Raw genomic sequence first — 8,874 nt, 5'->3', positions numbered from 1 at the left:
TATCTTATCTTTTCTTCCCCAAATCCTAATTTTTCTTATCCCTTCTTACTTCCTTCTTCTCCCTTCTTCCTTCTTACTCTTTCTCACTTTTTACCCTCCCCCTTTTCTTTTCTTTTTACATCCATTATCAAGGTTTATGCTTCTTCCTTCTTTACTTTTCCATTATTATTCTTATTTTTTATTATGTTTCATTCCTCTTTTTCTTTTTTACTTTCTTTATCTATATTTTTTTTCTTTTTATTTCTTTCGTTTTATTCCTCTTAATTGGTGTTAAAAATTTATTTCGGTCTTTATTTTCTATATTTTACTTGTGGATTATCATGGATTTATTTGACAATTAATATTACCTTTTAAAGGGTTACTTGCATGTTTTATTTTATATTTTCAAAAACGTATTTACCATGCATGCTATGTGTTTGTGAAAATGCCCGTATGGCATCATGCACTACCTTTATGTTATCCTACTACTTTAATGCCTATTTTCACAAAACCCCTTTTATATTTTATTAATTTCATTTAATTGTCAATACAAACAGGTTATTAGTTTGAAAGAGTTGGTAATCTAACTTGGACATTGAATGCTTGATCTATGCTACTTATGCCTTTGCCAGTATGCCAATAAACATCTTGCATTTAATTGCCATCACATGCACTTACTATATTACCTAAGATGAACTTTTCACATGTAGTCTAGATCATGTGCTAACGACATCCTTCCTTACCATGCATTGATTACCACTCATAATATTCGCTCCCTTGCTCGAACCCTTCACTTTACATATTACTTTCTCTTTCCTTTTTCAGGATGGCCACCAAGAAAGGCAAAGAGAAAGCTACTCCCAAACCACCAGCAAGGAGAGGAACAAAAAGAGCATTAGTGGTAGAGCCATCTTCAACAGCAGTAAATCCCTCAACAAAAAGAATCAAGAGGATCATCAAGGTCGATGAAAAAGAAAAAGCCTTCCGAGCAAAGGACACTGCGCAGTTTCTTAACCGCTACTGTGAGCAGATGTTCCCCATCCTGGTAGCAAGGAATTATAATAATGAGCACCTTCTCATCCTCCCGACCCGCATTGCTGAATTTGTTGAGCCACAAATTGAACGAAGACAATGGAGATTCCTACGGAGACAGTCACGGCAGGTTAATCTCTCATGGGTAGTAGAATTATACTGCAACCTTCACATGCCAACTATGTAGTCTGTCTATGTCCGTCAGAAGCAAATCCCCATAACTGAAGAGACCATTCAACAAGCTTTAGATCTTCAACCTGCTCCAGAAGGATTGGACGCATTCCAAGAAGCCTCACTCAAGCGCCAGACATACCAATTTGACTGTGATGCCGTTCTCAAAGTTATAGCAGAACCTGGCAGCAGATGGATCTACGGATACCATTGATCCCGACCAAAAGGGATATCGGCTTCAGCACTTACCTTGGAGGCTCGAGTATGGGCACAGATTATCCTCCTTCACTGCAGACATGGCTGTTTTACTCTGGTGTATCCTTACAGACCAGCACCTAAACTTTCCAAGACACATTTGGAATGCAATGGGACACGTACAAATTGCGGGCAACTTACCTTTTCCCGCCTTGGTTTCAGATCTCGTCTCGGTAGCCAGCAGCCACTACAAGCTAGCCTACAGAACTGACTGAAGACATTCCTCTTTCAACACCACAAGCACCTACAACAAACCAACTGCTCCATTAGATACTTGAAAAGTTGGATCGTTAGGAACACAAAACAAAGTTACGAGAGCGCCGTAACAAGCGCCGATTCACATACCTCAAGGAGCTACTTATAGGAAACTACAAAGACCCAGACACCCCAAACTCCACTTCATTTACCAGCACAGGGAGCCATGATGGTCCCGATGGTGGAGATGCTGCTACCAACCCCCCTTTGTTCCTGACTGATGCCAGGGCATTTCGGCCAGTTTCACTGACCTTTTCTTTATTGTTTTAGGGTAGTTTCATGCATTTTCTTAGGAAATAAGCAAGTTTTGGATAGAATTTCACTCACATCTTGATTCAAGCAAACATTGTGAATTTTATATGATTTTATGAGAATTATGCATGAATTTAATGACAAATTGGATGATGCATGACTCATAACTTGGATTAGAGCTTTGATGCACTTTATTTGCTTAATTTCAGGACAAAGGAAGCAAGGAAAAGCCACGTTAGTCTAACTAACGTGACCACTAACGTGGAATGGGAGCTAGCTTGCAACGCTAATGAGAAAAGTGATCGCCAATAACGTCTTTGAAGCAATCATAGCCCACGTTAATTACCACGTTAAATATAATAACGTGGTAGTTAACGTGGAGAAAAAGGAAGCTCCAAGCATTAGTGGTAAAAGTGAGTGCCACTAACGCTCCAAAAGGGCAATTGGCCACGTTAAGAGTCACGTTAACTCAGTTAACGTGAACTCTAACATGGAAGAGGAAGATAATGCCAACGTTAGTGACACTCACCTTTGTCACTAACGTTGGACTAAGCCCATATTGGCTACGTTAAGAGCCACGTTAACTTGGTTAACCTGAACTCTAACGTGGAAGGAGCATGGAATCGCCAACGTTAGTGACACTCACCTTTGTCACTAACGTTGGAGATGGAAATCAACACCACGTTAGTGGTCTAATGTGGGAAAGGGGCGTTTTGGAGCATTAGTGAAAAAGGTAGGTGTCACTAACGCTCTCGAAGATTTGGCAAGCCTACGTTAAAGGTCACGTTAACTATACTAACGTGAACTCTAACGTAGGGAGAAAGGGGTACTCTCAACGTTATTGGGAAAGGTAAACCCCAATAACATTTGCGAAGGGCCAAGAGGCAACGTTAGTGGTCATGTTAGTGCCACTAACGCTGAAGTTAACGTGGACCATTTTGGGTTAGGAACGTTAGTGAAAAAGGTGATTGTCACTAACGTTCTCGACCCCATATTTTCACTTAACGTTAACACCACTAACGCCCTAAGCTAAAGTCCATGCCTACTGCACACTTTCTCTGCAAGTGAAGCTGAGCCCACTAAGGATGATAACTGCTTCAACTCAAGATCCGAAGGCCCATATCCAAGATATGAAGAGCCAACTAGAAGATCATAAGAGTAGTATAAATAGGAGAAGTTTTGAACTAGAGAGAAGCTTTTAGAGATTGGGAGAACTACTCTTTGTATAATTTTACTTTCTCTGCAACTTCTAGTTTTACTTTCAGAATGCATTCTCCATCTTTGTTTTCCATTCCCAGAGCCATGAACAACTAAACCCCTTTCATTGGGTTAGGGAGCTCTGTTGTAATTTGATGGATCAATAATAGTTTTCATTATTCTTCTTCTTTCTTTTCTCTTGATTTTACTAGAAAGCTTTTAATCTTCATTCAATTGGGTAGTTGTCTTGGAAAAGAAGCTATTCATACTTGGATCTCTTCAAAACCTTGGAAGAGGAATGAAGAGATCAATCTAGAAATGCTTTCTCATGTTGGACCAAATTGGGGTTTAGATGGATATAGTGACATATAATCCTACCAACACTTTGATTTGGAAATACATGTGGTATAATCAGTGACCATACTTTATCTCTTCTCATGAGCAATTGGACCAAGGAATTGGCTATTGATCAAGATTTGAGGGATTGAATTACCAAGGAATTGGAATTCAATCACTTAAGATTGCTAAGGAGATCAATGAATGCATTGATTGAGGAAGAGATGAAAATGAACTTGATCCGAAGAATGCAACATCTCCTAAGCCCAATGAATCCCCTATTTCAAATCTTACCCATTCTCTTTAATTTCTGCAATTTACTTTTATGCTAAATTCTCCATTCCCCATTTAAGATTCTGCAATTTACTTTCCGTAATTTATATTCAGATCTTTATTCCCAGCATTTACATTTTCTGCTATTTACTTTCTGCCATTTAATTTCCTGCAACTCTCACATCAAATTCTGCTTAGATCAACTAGAACATTCCTCTAATTAAAGGTGATTTACCAATCAATCCCTATGGGATTCGACCTCACTCTATTGTGAGTTTTTACTTGACAACAATTCGGTATACTTGCCAAGAAAAATTGTTGAGAGACAAGTTTCCGTGCATCAAGTTTATGGCACCGTTGTCGGGAATTGATTTTGTATCAACAATGATTAAATTGGTGGATAACTAGATTGAGCATTTTTTTTATTTGGTTTGATTTCATTTGGGTAATTCACTTTCAGTTTAGCTGTTTTCTTCCTTTTTCTACCCTTTTCTTAGTTGTTTACAACTCAGTTCACTAACCCACTAACTGTTTGATATATTGCATCACTCACACTAACAGCATTTCTAACAAGAATACTCTCTGCATCTACCCCCTTCTTGCTTTTGCCTTGTTGGTTGTATGATAGGTAGAAGAAGCGGGGCTTCAACTTCCTTTGATTTTGAACCTGAGAGGACCTTCCTTAGATTAAGGAGGGAAGCAAGAGGAAAGAGAGTAATTGGTACGGAGGAAGAAGAGGAGTATTTTGAACCAGACATGGATGAGAATATGGAAAACCATCATGAAGAAGAGACTCACAACCATGGCAGAGAAGGCCCAGTGCATCATGCTGGGTAAGAGAGAAGAGTTCTGGGATCTTACATCAATCCAAACCCAGGAAACTGTGGAAGTAGCATCCAAAAGCCAACCATATATGCCAACAACTTTGAACTAAAGCCACAGCTCATCATCCTTGTTCAGAACAACTGTTCATTCGGAGGAAGTGTTCAAGAAGATCCCAATCAACATCTAACCACCTTCCTGAGGATATGTGATACTGTGAAGTCTAATGGTGTTCATCCTGACACCTACAGACTACTTCTATTTCCCTTCTCACTCAAGGACAAGGCATCTAAATGGCTGGAATCCTTCCCGAAGGAGAGTTTAATGATGAGCGGATAATTTATACGCTTTTTGGCATTGTTTTTAGTATGTTTTTAGTAGGATCTAGTTACTTTTAGGGATGTTTTAATTAGTTTTTACGTTAAATTCACATTTCTGGACTTTACTATGAGTTTGTGTGTTTTTCTGTGATTTCAGGTATTTTCTGGCTGAAATTGAGGGACTTGAGCAAAAATCAGATTCAGAGGTTGAAGAAGGACTGCTGATACTGTTGGATTCTGACCTCCCTGCACTCAAAGTGGATTTTCTAGAGCTACAGAACTCAAACTGGCGCATTTCCAATTGCGTTAGAAATTAGACATCCAGGGCTTTCCAGCAATATATAATAGTCTATACTTTGGCCGAGTTTAGATGATGCAAAAGGGCGTTGAACGCCAGTTCTACGCTGCAGTCTGGAGTTAAACGCCAGAAACACGTCACGAACCAGAGTTGAACGCCAAAAACACGTTACAACTTGGCGTTCAACTCCAGAAGAAGCCTCTGCACGTGTAAACTTCAAGCTCAGCCTAAGCACACACCAAGTGGGCCCCGAAAGTGGATTTTATGCATCAATTACTTACTTCTGTAAACCCTAGTAACTAGTTTAGTATAAATAGGACTTTTTACTATTGTATTAGACATCTTATGATTTTTAGTTCAACTTTGGATCATATTGATCACGTTTGGAGGCTGGCCATTTGGCCATGCCTGAACCTTTCACTTATGTATTTTTCAACGGTAGAGTTTCTGCACTCCATAGATTAAGGTGTGGAGCTCTGCTGTTCCTCATGATTTAATGCAAAGTACTACTGTTTTCTATTCAATTCAACTTATTCCGCTTCTAAGATATCCATTCGCACCCAAGAACATGATGAATGTGATGATTATGTGACGCTCATTATCATTCTCACTTATGAACGCGTGCCTGACAAACACTTCCGTTCTACATGCAAACAAGCTAGAATGAGTATCTCTTAGATATCTAATACAGGGGACCGAGTCCGAGATATTAGAATCTTCGTGGTATAAGTTAGAACCCATGGATGGCCATTCCTGAGATCCGGAAAGTCTAAACCTTGTCTGTGGTATTCCGAGTAGGATCTGGGAAGGGATGGCTGTGACGAACTTCAAACTCGCAAGTGCTGGGCGTAGTGACAGACGCAAAAGGAGGGTGAACCCTATTCCAGTATGATCAAGAACCTCCAGATGATTAGCCGTGCGTGACAGAGCATTTGGACCTTTTTCATAGAGAGGATGGGATGTAGCCATTGACAACGGTGATGCCCTATATAAAGCTAGCCATGGAAAGGAGTAGGATTGGTTGGATGAAGACAGCAGGAAAGCATCTCTATACGATTATCTGAAATTCTCACCAATAATTTACATAAGTATTTCTATCTTTATTTTCTGTTTATTTATTATTATTATTCGAAAACTCCATAACCATTTGATATCCACCTGACTGAGATTTACAAGGTGACCATAGCTTGCATCAAGCCGACAATCTCCGTGGGATCGACCCTTACTCACGTAAGGTTTTATTACTTGGACGACCCAGTGCACTTGCTGGTTAGTTGTGCGAAGTTGTCAAGTTATGTTTGGACCATGGTATTGTGCACCAGTTGTTGGCGCCATTGCAAGATTCCTGGAATTCATATTAAAAATTTTGGAATCCTTATTTTTCTTTTTCACATTAATTTTTGAAAAATCCAAAAAAAAAATCATAAAATAAAAAAAAATCAAAAAAATATTTGTGTTTCTTGTTTGAGTCTTGAGTCAATTTTTAAGTTTGGTGTCAATTGCATTTTTTCTAAAATTTTTTGCATTTTTCGAAAACTCATGCATTCATAGTGTTCTTCATGATCTTCAAGTTGTTCTTGGCCAGTCTTCTTGTTTGATCTTCATATTTTCTTGTTTTGCGTCTTTTCTTGTTTTTCATATGCATTCTTGCATTCATAGTGTTTATACATGAAAAATTTCTAAGATTGGTGTCTTGCATATTTTCTTTTCTTGAAAAATTTTCAAAAATAAGTTCTTGATGTTCATCTTGACATTCATAGTGTTCTTGGTGTTCATCTTGATATTCATAATGATCTTGCATGCATCACATGTTTAGATCCAAAACTTTCATGCATTGCATCATTTTTCATGTTTTTCTCTCTCATCATTAAAAATTCAAAAATCAAAAAAATATCTTTCTCTCATAAATTTCAAAAATTTGGATTGACTTTTTAAAAAATTTTTAAAAATTCAATTGTTTCTTATGAGTCAAATCAAATTTTCAATTTAAAAATCTTACCTTTTTCAAAATCTTTTTCAAAAATCAAATTTTTTTCATTTTTCTTATTTATTTTTGAAAATTATAAAAATATTTTTCAAAAATATTTTTCTTAATTTTGTATCATATTTTCGAAAATATCATCAACAATTAATGTTTTGATTCAAAAATTTCAAGTTTGTTACTTACTTGTTAAGAAAGATTCAAACTTTAAGTTCTAGAATCATATCTTGTGATTTTTTGTGAGTCAAGTCATTAATTATGATTTTAAAAAATCAAATCTTTTTCAAAACTAATTCTAATCATATCTGCCTATCATATCTTTTTTTTTTTTTAAATCTTATCTTTCTCAAAAATTTGATTTTCAAATATCTTTTCTAACTTCTTATTTTCTTATATTTTCAAAATTGATTTTCAAATCTTTTTCAACTAACTAATTGACTTTTTGTTTGTTTCTTATCTTTTTCAAAACTACCTAACTAACTCTCTCTCTCTAATTTTCGAAAATCTCTTCCATCCTTTTCAAAAATTCTTTTTAATTAACTAATTGTTTCAATTTTTAATTTTAATTTGATTTCATTCCTAATTTTCGAAAATCACTAACCCCTTTTCAAAATTTTATTTTCGAAAATCCTCTTTCTCTCTCATCTCCTTCTATTTATTTATTCATCTACTAACACTTCATCTCACCCCAAATTCGAACCCCCTCTTCCATCTGTGTTCGAATTTTCTCTTATTCCATTCTTTACATTACATTCTTTTCTTCTTCTACTCACATAGGGGAACCTCTATACCTGGGTAAAAAGGATCCCTATTATTATTATTTTTCTGTTCCCTCTTTCTCATATGAGCAGGAACAAGGACAAGAACATTCTTGTTGAAGCAGACCCTGAACCTGAAAGGACTCTGAAGAGGAAACTAAGAGAAGCTAAAATACAACAATCCAAAGATAACCTTACAGAAATTTTCGAACAAGAAAAGGAGATGGCAGCTGAAAATAATAATAATGCAAGGAGGATGCTTAGTGACTTTACTGCACCTAATTCCAATTTACATGGAAGAATCATCTCCATCCCCACCATTGGAGCAAACAATTTTGAGCTGAAACCTCAATTAGTTTCTCTAATGCAACAAAACTGCAAGTTTCATGGACTTTCATCTGAAGATCCTTTTCAGTTCTTAACTGAATTCTTGCAGATCTGTGATACTATTAAGACTAATGGAGTAGATCCTGAAGTCTACAGGCTCATGCTTTTCCCGTTTGCTGTAAGAGACAGAGCTAGAGTGTGGTTGGACTCTCAACCCAAAAATAGCCTGAACTCTTGGGATAAGCTGGTCACGGCTTTCTTAGCCAAGTTCTTTCCTCCTCAAAAGCTGAGTAAGCTTAGAGTGGATGTTCAAACCTTCAGACAGAAGGAAGGTGAATCCCTCTATGAAGCTTGGGAGAGATACAAGCAACTGACCAAAAAGTGTCCTTCTGACATGCTTTCAGAATGGACCATCCTGGATATATTCTATGATGGTCTGTCTGAATTAGCTAAGATGTCATTAGATACTTCTGCAGGTGGATCCATTCACCTAAAGAAAACGCCTACAGAAGCTCAAGAACTTATTGACATGGTTGCTAATAACCAGTTCATGTACACTTCTGAGAGGAATCCTGTGAGTAATGGGATGCCTCAGAAGAAGGGAGTTCTTGAAATTGA

At 37.1% G+C, this 8,874-nt stretch overlaps 1 non-coding gene across 1 annotated transcript; it reads right to left on the bottom strand.

Annotated features, from left to right (window-relative positions):
* Positions 1-8,548: 8,548 nt before the first annotated feature.
* On the bottom strand, positions 8,549-8,656 carry LOC148552747 (small nucleolar RNA R71). Its single transcript, XR_015893120.1, has one exon. It is a non-coding gene; the product is annotated as a small nucleolar RNA R71 (small nucleolar RNA).
* Between the last annotated feature and the right edge of the window lie 218 nt (positions 8,657-8,874).

Source organism: Arachis ipaensis, chromosome B7 (assembly GCF_059453495.1).
Source record: "Arachis ipaensis isolate K30076 ecotype BB chromosome B7, ASM5945349v1, whole genome shotgun sequence".
Taxonomy (NCBI): Eukaryota; Viridiplantae; Streptophyta; class Magnoliopsida; order Fabales; family Fabaceae; genus Arachis; species Arachis ipaensis.
The sequence above is the reverse complement of the archived record's forward strand: the minus strand, read 5'-3'. Positions and strand labels throughout refer to the sequence as shown.